The 14,526-nt window shown below is 50.1% G+C and overlaps 1 protein-coding gene across 1 annotated transcript in view; it reads left to right on the top strand.

The window, feature by feature from the left end:
* ADAM12 (ADAM metallopeptidase domain 12) overlaps positions 1-14,526 on the top strand; it is a 364,066-nt gene that overhangs the window by 323,386 nt on the left and 26,154 nt on the right. The window lies entirely within an intron of this gene.

A 14,526-nucleotide genomic window follows, 5' to 3' on the forward strand; every position in this document is an offset into this window, starting at 1 on the left:
GCTCACTTCGCCACCCCAGTTCAGACACAGCTATATGCAAATCAGTCTTGACCCTGTGCTTCATTAGAACAGTCCAGCCCGACCTGCCAAGCCATGTCTTCCCTGGACCGTAAACAAACATCCTGGGACCGGTTCGGGGTAACACCCCTCATCAGCCTGGCTAACTTGAATCCAGTGGCAAAGTGAGCAAGGGACACTCGTCTTGGCATACCCTGCCAACTAAGGGAGAACAAAGCAAACACAAGGAGATGATAGATGGAGTGCTAAAACTTTTCACACACTCACTCCCAGTTACAGATCTGGGTTAAATCCATCATCACTCTTTATCTCACTCCGCCACCCCAGTTCAGACACAGCTATATGCAAATCAGTATTGACCCTGTGCCTCATGGGAACAGTCCAGCCCGAACTGCCAAGCCATGTCTTCCCTGGACTGGAAACAAGCATCCTGGAACTTGTTTCAGGAAACACCCCGCATGAGCAAGGCTAACTTGAATCCAGTGGCAAAGTGAGCAAGGGACCCACATCTGGGCATACCCTGCCAACTTAGGGCGTACAAAGCAAACACAAGGAGATGATAGATGGAGTGCTAAAACTTTTCACACACTCACTCCCAGTTACAGATCTGGGTTAAATCCATCATCATTCTTTAGCTCACTCCACCACCCCAGTTCAGACACACCTATGTGCAAATCAGTCTTGACCCAGTGCCTCATGGAAACAGTCCAGCCCAAACTGCCAAGCCATGTCTTCCCCAGACTGGAAACAAGCATCCTGGAACTTGTTTCGGGGTAACACCCCTCATCAGCAGGCTAACTTGAATCCAGTGGCAAAGTGAGACAGGGACTCACGTCTGGGCATACCCTGCCAACTTAGGGCCTACAAAGCAGCCATAAGGAGATGATGGACAGAGCACTGAAACTTTTCAGACCCTCACCCCCAGTCACAGATCTGGGTTGGATCCATCATCATTGTTTAGCTCACTTCGCCACCCCAGTTCAGACACAGCTATATGCAAATCAGTCTTGACCCTGTGCTTCATTAGAACAGTCCAGCCCGACCTGCCAAGCCATGTCTTCCCTGGACCATAAACAAACATCCTGGGACCGGTTCGGGGTAATACCCCTCATCAGCCTGGTTAGCTTGAATCCAGGTGCAAAGTGAGCAAGGTACACTCGTCTTGGCATACCCTGCCAACTAAGGACGAACAAAGCAAACACAAGGAAATGATAGATGGAGTGCTAAAACTTTTCACACACTCACTCCCAGTTACAGATCTGGGTTAAATCCATCATCATTCTTTAGCTCACTCTGCCACCCCAGTTCAGACACAGCTATATGCAAATCAGTATTGACCCTGTGCCTCATGGGAACAGTCCAGCCCGAACTGCCAAGCCATGTCTTCCCTGGACTGGAAACAAGCATCCTGGAACTTGTTTCAGGAAACACCCCGCATCAGCAAGGCTAACTTGAATCCAGTGGCAAAGTGAGCAAGGGACCCACATCTGGGCATACCCTGCCAACTTAGGGCGAACAAAGCAAACACAAGAAGATGATGGATGGAGCGCTGAAACTTTTCAGACACTCACCCCCAGTCACAGATCTGGGTTGGATCCATCATCATTCTTTAGCTCACTTCGCCACCCCACTTCAGACACAGCTATATGCAAATCAGTCTTGACCCTGTGCTTCATTAGAACAGTCCAGCCCGACCTGCCAAGCCATGTCTTCCCTGGACCGTAAACAAACATCCTGGGACCGGTTTCGGGGTAACACCCCTCATCAGCCTGGCTAGCCTGAATCCAGTGGCAAAGTGAGCAAGGGACTCGTCTTGGCATACCCTGCCAACTAAGGGCGAACAAAGCAAACACAAGGAGATGATAGATGGAGTGCTAAAACTTTTCACACACTCACTCCCAGTTACAGATCTGGGTTAAATCCATCATCATTCTTTAGCTCACTCCGCCACCCCAGTTCAGACACAGCTATATGCAAATCAGTATTGACCCTGTGCCTCATGGGAACAGTCCAGCCCGAACTGCCAAGCCATGTCTTCCCTGGACTGGAAACAAGCATCCTGGAACTTGTTTCAGGAAACACCCAGCATCAGCAAGGCTAACTTGAATCCAGTGGCAAAGTGAGCAAGGGACCCACATCTAAACGGTATACAGTGGAACGACTCTGGTCGAGGCTACCAGCGGATAGCTGGGCTGCAGAGTTGGCAAGAACCTGTCCTCCCCCTGCCACTGACCCCATTGTTGCCGACCAGCATGTGGGAAACTGGCTGACGAATACTCTGGACTCGCTGATTCCTAAAAAGAGAAGGCCCATCAGGGAAAGAAGAGTCGGTTCCGCTCCCTGGTATACCCCCGAGCTTAGGGTTCTTAGAACATCATGTAAAAGATCAGAACGTGCATGGAGGAGAGAGCGAACGGAAGAAAGTCGGGAAGATTATAAGATAGAGATGAGGAAGTATAAAGTCGCTTTGAAAGATGCCAAAAGGAACTTTTTCAGCGATAGGATCGAGAGGGCAAGTAACTCACCAGGGGAATCTTTCAAAATTTTTAAAGAACTTCTGAAGGCTCCGGTCCCCCCAGTTGTGCACGGCAATCCTCAAGAAAAATGTGAAGAACTAGCTGACTTTTTTCATTCGAAAATAGAGAAGATCCTGTCCTCGTTGCCTGCGACCCCTCAGATCCCGGAGATGGACCCTAGCCCAGTAATATGCCCCGCTGAGCTGTCCTCTTTCGGCCCTTTTTCTGAGGAGGAGGTTATAAAAGTCCTGAAAGGGATGAAGAGTGGGTCTCCTAGTGACCCAGTGCCTATGAAATATCTTAAACTTGTGGCAAATACTTTGTCCACTCCGCTTACAGACCTCATTAACCTTTCACTCTCCCAGGGCATTGTGCCTCAGAGATGGAAAAATGCAGTTGTCAAAGCACTATTGAAAAAACCAGGATTAGACTCTTCAAATCTGGCCAACTTCAGGCCTATCTCACTTCTGCCCGGCTTCTCAAAAGTCGCAGAAAAGTTGGTTAACCGCCAGCTCTCTTATCATCTAGAGTCCCACCACCTGTTGGGGGACTCCCAGGCGGGCTTTCGCCCTGGTCAGGGGACAGACACAGCCTTCTTGGCAGTGGTGGCGGAAGCAAGGAGCATTCTTGATTCAGGGGGGTCAGTGGCGGTGATCCTCCTGGACTTGAGTGCTGCCTTCGACACCGTAAGTCACCAGGTGCTCCTTCAACGTCTGTCAGGGGTGGGTGTGACAGGGATGGCCTTGAAATGGCTTGAATCCTTCCTCTCCAACCGTTTCTATCAAGTCTGGGAAGGGGCAGAGCAGTCGACCTTGTTCCCTCTTCAATGTGGAGTCCCTCAGGGCTCATCTTTGAGCCCTACTTTATTTAATATTTACATGACTAATCTTGAAAGAGTGGTCCCCCCCTCAGGAGTGAGGATCATCAGCTATGCTGATGATACTCAGCTTGTGGTAGGCCTCACCCAGCTGGTGGAACAACCCGAAGTCCTTCATGACTGCCTCGCGAATGTCCATCGCTGGATGTCCCATTCTGCCCTTAAGCTCAATGGAGAGAAAACCGAGCTGATGCTGATGGGCAAATCCAGTCCCACACTCATTGCTAGTTGCTGGCCTCGGTCTCTGGGTGACCCACCATCTCCCAAGAAGGAGATTAAGACCCTGGGAGTTTGGTTGGAGGAAGATCTGTCCTTTAGGACCCACGCCAGGAAGACCGCGGGGGTGAGTTTTGGTCTGTTGCGGGCAGCTCGCAAGGTTCTACCACTGCTCCCTAACTCATCTAGGAAGCTCTTGATCTGTGGTTTAATCTTGTCAAGGCTTGACTACGGTAATGCACTGTTTCTCGGCGCTCCCGAAGCGACGTTTAAAACCCTTCAACAGGTGCAGAATGCAGCCGCTAGAGTGCTGACGGAGGTTCCGAGAAGACACTCAGCTGCCCCGGCTCTGAAAACGCTTCACTGGCTCCCCGTTAAGGAGCGGGTGAAATTCAAAGCGTTATGCACAGCCCATAAGATCTTGCATGGTAAGGGCCCCTCTATACTGTCCACTATGGCACGCCCCTACAAGCCCACACGCCCACTGCGTTCGGACCAAAGACATCTTCTATAGTCAGCTAGAGTAAAAAGAGCTCGCTCTGGGGGCCGGCGTTTTTCAGTGCAAGTGGCGGCACTGTGGAACTCCTTGCCCTTTAAGATTTGTTCAGAGCCCAACATCTTGCACTTTAGGAAACTCTTGAAGACCCATCTGTTTCCGGTGTAGTGACTGAGTTGAGCTTTCCTTCTTGTGTCTTCAGCGCCGGGATGCCCCCGGGTAACTGAGCGCGGTATAAATTTTATAATAATAATAATAATCTGGGCATACCCTGCCAACTTAGGGCCTACAAAGCAAACATAAGGAGATGATGAACGGAGCGCTGAAACTTGACAGACACTCACCCCAGTCAGAGACCTGGGTTGAATCCATCATCATTCGGTACCTCACTTTGCCACCGCAGTTCAGATATAGCTATGTACAAATCACTCTTGACTCTGTGCCTCTTGGGAACAGTCCAGCCCGAACTGCAAGCCATGTCTCCCTAGACCAGAAACAAGCATCCTGGGACCGGTTTCGGTGATAACACCCCTCACCAGCCAGGCTAGCTTGAATCCAGTGGGAAAGTGAGCAAGGGACCCACGTCTGGGCCTACACTGCCAACTTAGGGCGAACAAAGCAAACACAAGAAGATGATGGATGGAGCACTGAATCTTTTCAGACACTCACCCCCAGTCACAGATCTGGGTTGAATCCATCATCATTTTTTTAACTCACTTTGTCACCCCACATCAGACACAGCTATATACAAATCAGTCTTGACCCTGTGCCTCATGGGAACAGTCCAGCCCAAACTGCCAAGCAAAGTCTTCCCTGGACTGGAAACAATCAACTCGGGACTGGTTTCGGGGTAACATCCCTCATCAGCGAGGCTAGCTTAAATCCAGTGGAAGAGTGAGCAAGGGACCCATGTCTGGACATACCCTGCCAAATTAGGGCGATCAAAGCAAACACAAGGAGATGATTGACGGAGCGCGGAAACTTTTCAGACATGCGTTCTCAGTCACATATCTGGTTTGAATCGATCATCATTCTTTAGCTCACTTCACCACCCCAGTTCAGCCACAGCTATATGTAAATCAATCTTGACCCTGTGCCACATGGGAACACTCCAGCCCGAACTGCCAAGCCATGTCTTCCCTGGACTGTAAACAAGCATCCTGGGACTTGTTTTAGGGTAACACCCCGCATCAGCAAGGCTAACTTGAATCCAGTGGCAAAGTGAGCAATGAACCCACATCTGGGCATACCCTGCCAACTTAGGGCCTACAAAGCAAACATAAGGAGATGATGAATGGAGCGCTGAAACTTGTCAGACACTCACCACAGTCACAGATCTGGGTTGAATCCATCATCATTCTTTACCTCACTTTGCCACCGCAGTTCAGATATAGCTATGTACAAATCACTCTTGACTCTGTGCCTCTTGGGAACAGTCCAGCCCGAACTGCAAGCCATGTCTCCCTAGACCAGAAACAAGCATCCTGGGACCGGCTTCGAGGGTAACACCCCTCAACAGCCAGGCTAGCTTGTATCCAGTGGCAAAGTGAGCAAGGGACCCACGTCTGGGCATACACTGCCAACTTAGGGCGAACAAAGCAAACACAAGAAGATGATGGATGGAGCGCTGAAACTTTTCAGACACTCACCCCCAGTCACAGATCTGGGTTGAATCCATCATCATTTGATTAGCTCATTTTGTCACCCCATTTCAGACACAGCTATATACAAATCAGTCTTGACCCTGTGCCTCATGGGAACAGTCCAGCCCAAACTGCCAAGCCATGTCTTCCCTGGACTGGAAACAATCAACCCGGGACTGGTTTCGGGGTAACATCTCTCATCAGCCAGGCTAGCTTGAATCCAGTGGAAGAGTGAGCAAGGGACGCACGTCTGGGCATACCCTGCCAAATTAGGGCGAACAAAGCAAACACAAGGAGATGATGGACGGTGCACTGAAACTTTTCAGACATTCACCCCAGTCACAGATCCGGGTTGAATCCATCACAATTTTTTAGCTCATTTTGCCACCCCAGTTAAGACACAGCTATATGCAAATGAGTCTTAACCCTGTGCTTCATGGGAACAGTTGAGCCTGAACTGTCAAGTCATGTCTTCCCTGTCCTGGAAACAAGCATCCTGGGACTGGATTCGGGGTAACACCCCTCATCGGCCAGGCTAGCTTGAATCTGGTGCAAAGTGAGCAAGAGACCCACGTCTGGGCATAACCTGCCAACTTACAGCGAACAAAGAAACACAAGGAGATGATGGATGGAGCGCTGAAACGTTTCAGACACTCAACCCCAGTCACAGGTCTGGGTTGAATCCATCATCATTCGTTAGCTCACTTTGCCACCGCAGTTCAGACACAGCCATATGTAAATCTTTCTTGATCCTGTGCCTCATGGGAACAGTCCAGCCCAAACTGTCAAGCCATGTCTTCCCTGTACCGGAAACAAGAATCCTGGGTCTGGTTTTGGGGTAACACCCCTCATCAGCCAGGCTAACTTGAATCCTTTGGCAAAGTGAGCAAGGGACCCACGTCTGGGCATAACCTGCCAACTTACAGCGAACAAAGAAACACAAGGAGATGATGCATGGAGCGCTGAAACGTTTCAGACACTCAACCCCAGTCACAGGTCTGGGTTGAATCCATCCTAATTTTGTAGCTCACTTTGTCACCCCACTTCAGACACAGCTATAAGCAAATCAGTCTTGACCCAGTGCCTCATGGGAACAGTCCAGCCCAAACTGCCAAGCCATGTCTTCCCTGGACTAGAAACAAGCATCCCAGGAATGTTTTCGGGGTAACATTCTTCATCAGCCAGGCTATCTTGAATCCAGTGGAAAACTGAGCAAGGGACCCATGTCTTTGACATACCCTTCCAACTTAGGGCGAACAAAGCAAACACAAGGAGATGATGGACGGCACACTGAAACTTTTCAGGCATTCACCCCAAGCACAGATCTGGGTTGAATCCATCATCATTCTTTAGCTCACTTAGCCACCCCAGTTCAGACACAGCTATATTCAAATAAGTCTTGACCATGTGCCTCATGGGAACAGTCAAACCCGAACTGCCAAGCCATGTCTTCCCTGGACCGGAAACAAGCATCCTCGGACTGGTTTCGGGCTAACAACCCTCATCGGCCAGGCTAGCTTGAATCCGGAGGCAAAGTGAGCAAGGGACCCACGTCTGGGCATACCCTGCCAAATTAGGTTGAACAAAGCAAATACAAGGAGATGATGGATGGAGCGCTGAAACTTTTCAGATACTCACCCCCAGTCACAGATCTGGGTTGACTCCATCATCACTCTTTAGCTCACTTCGCCACCCCAGTTCAGATACAGCTATTTGCAAATCAGTCTCGACTCTGTGCCTCATGGGAACAGTCGTACCCGAACTGCCTAGCCATGTCTTCCCTGGAATGGAAACAAGCATTCTGGGACCGGCTTCGGGCTAACAACCCTCATCGGCCAGGCTAGCTTGAATCCGGAGGCAAAGTGAGCAAGGGACCCACGTCTGGGCATACCCTGCCAAATTAGGTTGAACAAAGCAAATACAAGGAGATGATGGATGGAGCGCTGAAACTTTTCAGACACTCAACCCCAGTCACAGGTCTGGGTTGAATCCATCCTAATTTTTTAGCTCACTTTGTCACCCCACTTCAGACACAGCTATATGCAAATCAGTCTTGACCCTGTGCCTCATGGAAACAGTCCAGCCCAAACTGCCAAGCCATGTCTTCCCTGGAATGAAAACAAGCCTTCTAGGACCGGCTTCCGGCTAACAACCCTCATCTGCCAGGCTAGCTTGAATCCGGTGGCAAAGTGAGCAAGGGACCCACGTCTGGGCATACTGCCAAATTAGGTTGAACAAAGCAAACTCAAGGAGATGATGGCTGGAGCACTGAAACTTTTCAGACACTCACCCCCAGTCACAGATCTGGGTTGATTCCATCATCATTCTTTAGCTCACTTCATCACCCTAGTTCAGACACAGCTATATGCAAATCAGTCTTGATCCTGTGCCTCATGGAAACAGTCCAGCCCGAACTGCCAAGCCATGTCTCGCAGGACCGGAAACAAGCATTCTGGGACCGGGTTTGGGGTAACACGCCTCATCAGACAAGCTAGCTTGAATGCAGTGGCAAAGTGAGCAAGGGACCCACGTCTGGGCATACCCTGCCAGCTTAGGGCCTACAAAGCAAACATAAGGAGATGATGGACGGAGCGCTGAAACTTTTCAGACACTCACCCCCAGTCACAGATCGGGGTTGAATCCATCATCATTTGTTAGCTCACTTTGTTACCCCACTACAGACACAGCTATATGCAAATCAGTCTTGACCCTTTGCCTCATAGGAACAGTCCAGACCAATCTGCCAAGCCATGTCTTCCCTGGACTGGAAACAAGCATCCCAGGACTGTTTTCGGGGTAACATTCCTCATCAGCCAGGCTAGCTTGAATCCAGTGGAAATTGCACCAAAGCTGTCTCTTCTGCAAGCTGCTGATCCTCCAAAGCATGGAAGGACTGCTAGCATTTCTCAGAAGACTCAGGAAATCTAGTTCCCCTGCATCTTGCAGGTACCAAAAACTGAGCTGTGAGGCTCCAGGACTGCAAAAATCTGACACCGGAAAGCACCACTGCACCCGAGTTGCCTAGCTCGAGCTGAAATGGGCCAACGGTAGCAACGTGGGACCGAGATCCTGACCACCTACGAAGAAGAATGACACTGAAGAGCCGTGAAGGCAGAAGACCGAGGAAGAGCAAATGTCTTGGCACCAGCCCCACCTGCCAGTCTGCTGTTCCCTGTCAAAACTGCACCAAAGACATCTTGTCCTGCAGCTGTTGTTTTTCCACCGCCTGGACGGACTGGACTGCCTGCCTTCAATAACTCCAATGGAACAGCAGAGCTGCTTCCCACAGCAGGCACCTCAAGTGCTCTGGACAGCTAATAACCCAACACTGCAAAACACCACTGCACCTGTGCTTCTGAGCCCAAGCTGAAGTGGGCCAACAGTGCCATAGTGGTCCCCCAGCCCTCAAGGGACAAAGCCCACATTGGATTTGCCCACTGGGGTCTTCCCGACATCGTCTGCGCACAGTGATGAAAATCCGACCCCTAAAGACACCTCTGCACTCGTCGCCCCTGGAAAAAAGTCCCAAAGGCATTCCCCCATCTGGGTATTGTAAGAGTTGAGCCCCCCTGTTGGTTCAGCCTGACTTGCCCCTCAGTCTGAACCTGCACCCTATTTTTCGACAGACCAATCTGCATAAACTTTAATGGGGCATCCAATGCTGTAAGGCACCTCTGCATCCGGCAGCCCCAATGCTGCCTGAAGTGAACTGTTGGTGCTTTCTTGGACCCTACCTCATACTCACCTTGAGTCTTGAAGACTGGTCCTGTAAGTCGCTGATGAATGTCCAAATGCTATACATGTTTTTCCTCAATAGGTTAACATTACCAAAAAGTGCTTGAATTCTGATTTAAAATATCAAAATCACCAGAAGCTGAAAGACACACCTCTGCACCAGAAAGCCACATTTCCTCCCGAGGACAGCGGTTGGTGTTGCCTGGGACCTTGCCCCATACTTACCGTAAGACCCAGGGAATGGTCCCGTAAGTCGCTGTTAAGTGACTGTATGCAGCGTATGTTTTCTTCCTAAGTTAACATTGCCACAAAGTGCTTCAATTACGATTTAAAGTATAAAAAACTGCCTTCTTCAAACCTGCTATTTTAAAAAGTACCTACCTGATTTTGATTAACTTGGTGCCTAAAGTTACATAAAGATATGTGTTATTTTAATAAATTGTGTGATTCTCCTTTGGGTTCTCCTTATTTAGTCATGTGTGTCATTTATTGGCTGTGTGTGTGCAACATATGTCTAGCACTCCTCTCTGAAAGGCCTAAGGCTGCTCGACCACACTACCCCCTAGAAGAGCACCTTGGAATCGCTAGAACAAGCCCCTTTCCATTAGTAAGGGAATACCTGGACTGTTTGCATGGTATACCTCTTTGTGGTATACCATATGAGGAGCCAGCTTCCCATACGCTGTCACATTTTCAAACAAGCATTTACAATGCAACGGTCTCGCCTTTGCAAAAGTTAGAGCTATTGGCATTGTAAATGACAAACTTTTTTATTTATGTGTTGGTTTTGAAAACAGAGAAATAAATGGCATCTGCGGCATTCCTCAGGGCTCCTCGCTCAGCCCCACCCTCTTCAACGTCTACATGAGCCCCCTTGCGGCCATCGCATGCCAACACAACCTCAACATCATCTCCTACGCCGACGACACCCAGATGATCCTCTCCCTGACCAACGACCCCGCCGCCGCCAGAACCAACCTCCACGAAGGGATGAAAGACGTAGCCGAGTGGATGACGACCAGCCGCCTGAAACTGAACCCAGACAAGACGGAAGTCCTCATCCTGGGTTCCTCGCCCTCCGCCTGGGACGACTCCTGGTGGCCCCCCGCCCTGGGCACCGCACCCAAACCGACAGACCACGCACGCAACCTGGGCTTCATCCTGGACTCCTCCCTATCCATGACCAGACAAGTCAACGCCATCTCCGCGTCCTGTTTCAACATCCTGCGCATGCTACGGAAGATCTTCCGGTGGATCCCCACCAAGACCAGGAAGACGGTCACCGAGGCCCTCGTCACCAGCCGACTGGACTACGGCAACGCCCTCTACGCCGGAACCACCGCCAAGCTCCAGAAGAGACTCCAGCGGATCCAGAGCGCCTCAGCCAGACTCATCCTGGACATCCCCCGACGCAGCCACATCTCCGGACATCTGAGAGACCTGCACTGGCTCCCCGTCAACAAGAGAATCACCTTCCGTCTCCTCACCCACGCACACAAAGCCCTACACGACCAAGGCCCGAGCTACCTCAACAACCGCCTCAACTTCTACGCTCCCAAACGCCACCTCCGATCGACCAACCACGCCCTCGCCGCCGTCCCAGAGCGAGAACAGGAGGAAGGTCCTTCTCCTACCTGGCCGCCAAGACCTGGAACACCCTCCCTCCCGACCTTCGCCTGACCCAAGACCACCTCTCCTTCAGGAAGAAGCTCAAGACATGGCTGTTCGAGCAGTAGCGGTACCCCCCCCCCCCCCCCCCACCCAAGCGCCTTGGGACGGGTGAGTAGTGCGCTCTATAAATGCCTTGATTGATTGATTGATTGATTTACAATGCCAATAGCTAAATATTTCGCAAATGCGAGACCTATTGCATTTGCACACACACACAGAGAACCACACACATGTACATACACAGCCACACACACACACACACAGAGCCACACACACAGAGCCACACATACAGAGCCACACACACACACACACACAGAGCCACATACACACACACAGGGCCACACACACACACAGCCACACACACACAGAGCCACACACACACAGAGCCACACAAACACAGAGCCACACAAACACAGAGCCACACACACATACACAGAGCCACAGACCACGCGGCTCTTGGTGTGTCCTATCTGCGTTGGCAATTATCACCCGCTCTCGGTATTCTTCCCCCGGGTGTTGTTTACTTCGCAGCAAGTTTGCGAAGAAAACAAGTTGAGCAAGAAAATCTCCAAAACATGTTTTTTCCCTCTCTGAGCTTGATGGAATCAGTGTGGCGGGGGTTGTATTTTTCAACGCTATGACCAGGGTTTTTGGTGAGAATTTCCTTTGGGTCGCTTTTGGTGTTGCAGATGGGTGATTTTCGGGAGGGGGAGGGGTATGTGGGGCTGTTTTCAGGGAGCGGGGGCTCATTTTGTAGCTGCCATGCAGAATTCCTCCTCCCACAGCCCCTATCTTTCTTTTCTCTCTCCCTGCTCGGAGGGAGGGAGAGAGAGCGTGAGAGAGAGAGGGCAGCTCTCGGCTCCAGCCAACGCGCTAAATGTAAAACAAGTATCCGGAAGGGAGAGTTTAAGAAAGGAAGAGACAGGCCTAACGTGAGAAAATGGACGACATGTTGTAGAAAGAATCTGGTAGAGGGAGAAAAATGGTTCTGGGAGAGAGAAAGGAAGGAGAGATGGACATGAGCCGATCAGATGAGAGCAATAAAACGGAAAGTGGGAATATTTAGGCTAATAAAGTATCGAATTAATGGGTGGAAGAGACCACAGCGACTTCACGGGGAGGAAAAGGTGGAAGAAAGAAAGAGAGGTCTGAGGCAGGAAGAGGTGAGCAGAGGGTTAGCTTTCAGTGCACAGCTGATGCAGTGACCCTCAGATTACAGCTATTATTACTACGTCACTTGGGGCTGGGGGCAAATAACCCATGACTACATTGTGGCCCATAGCACTCGGGATACGAAACAGCAGGAAAAGTGGCGATAGCGATGATGTGGGTAAAGAGAGACATTGATCGGGGAGGAGAAATGGGAACCAAGAAGGGTGGGCGGTGGGATAAGAAATAGCGTGAAGGAGAGAACGAAAGAAGCGTGCACCAGGTGGAAAGTGAGATAAAGATAGTTTAAGATGAGGGAGGCAGAAACACTGTGGGGGGGGGGGAGAGACAAGGCCGTGGGTATGCCACACAGTAATCAGCTGTGGGAAAAGGGCACATGGATGAGACATGGGAGGAGAGAGTATTCAAACAGCGTAACATGGTCAGACATCCACAAGAAGAGGGAATGCAGGCAAGCAAGATGAGGGAGGACAGGCCCATGGGAAGGAGCTTGCAGGCAGTGGCGAGGGTGGCAGAGCTACAGGCAAGAGGGGCGGGGTGTACCCATCATGGGTAGTAGTGACATAGGAGATGGGAGAGGGCTCTGCGGGATGGGTATGCAGGAAAGAATGGGAGGTTAAAGGGCAAACATATAGGAGTGAGGACCAGCAGGTCGACTCATTAACAAGGGTACACACGTACTGAGTGGTAGTTGGGGAGGAGCCTACAGACAAAGAGTGTCATGCAGGAGGGACGGGGTGAGGGGTCAGTTTCCTTCTCCCCGGAGCCCTGCTGCTCTTGCGGCCGCACCTCACGCCGGGCCTCACTCCCCATCGAGGCTGCCTCCTCCTGGAGCCCAGGTGACAGTCACTCCCTCCTTGGCCAGCTCCGGTGCCCGCGATCCTCAGCCCAAGACTCCCGCTCCCCGGCGCTCTAATCCTCAGTGCCCATCCATCGAGCAGCCAAAATCTCCTCTGCCAGCGCTGCTCCTCCTGCCGTCAGACCCCTCTGCCCCGCTGCCCCCAGTCCCGGCTCCGCAGCATCGGCTGCGCTGAGATCCTTGGCACGCAGCTCCGCTCCGGTGTGCAGCCCCTCCTCGGCCCCACACCTCATGCCTTGCCGCTCTCCCCATCAATATATCAGAAAACAGGGGTGCCAGGACTCGGGTTCAACTCACAACAGCTTTTTATTTAGCGGCTGCGTCCCTTCTTTTTCATTCAAAACATTTTCAAAAGTTCAAAAATATTTACATTTTGTACAGACAACAGAGGATTTAACATTCCTTAGACAATTGAAACAATATAAACATAAGTCATAAGTGCAATACTTTGTAGAGAAACAAATTATAACATTCCTTTGTAATTACACTTCAGCTATTAAACTGGAAAACAAACTCAATTTGGTACACCACTTGTTTTGGTTGTAGTCCTTACGACCGAGCGTACATAGTTAATAGGACTAGACACATGGGGCCTTATGACTTTGGAAAAATCGCCCTATGTTCGTGTGCAAACCCCTAGGATTTAGGTTGCCTTTGAAACAGCCGAACAGCCGACGCGTTTCCAAACCCTTTGTTCAGTTTATAGGGTTCTTCCTCAGGGCTGAGCTGTGGACCTATGGTGTAAGATTGGGGGACATTTAGTATCTCCTTTTCTCTGATTTATTCAACTAACATATTGCATGAGTGAAACATGGGGTTAAAGTTTTACCTCTTCTCGCGTTAATGTTCACTGTGATTTATTGGGCACAGGGCATCTGGTTATCCTTCGTTATCACCATTGCCTAAACAGTGAAGTAAAGGATGGTGTTCTGGTAAGTTTTTTATCTTAAGATGCATGTTTTAAACATTTTATGTCCTTATTTAGATTATGCCAGCACTTACTTGTTTGTGTGTTTCAGATTGCTTAGTAACTTGAAATAACCATTTGTGAAGATCTTTTTAAGTTCTGGGAAGCTTGGTTCTGTTAGAATGAAAATTTAAATCAGTCCATGTGTAACAATGGATAAATGTTTGTTACGCAGTCTAAAGTAGTGAGACTTACTTATGTGTAACGTGGTGAAGGTCTTGTATGCGGCTCCTCTTTCATTTGTTTGTTACTCGTTGCTTCCTATCGGTCGGAGATTCTGTTAATTTAAAACACACAGAGGACGACCAATGAATTTATTGCTGGGTGCGGTCATGGTATTGCTTAACTATAGTCCGGT

This window comes from Lissotriton vulgaris, chromosome 5 (assembly GCF_964263255.1).
Source record: "Lissotriton vulgaris chromosome 5, aLisVul1.2, whole genome shotgun sequence".
NCBI lineage: Eukaryota > Metazoa > Chordata > Amphibia > Caudata > Salamandridae > Lissotriton > Lissotriton vulgaris.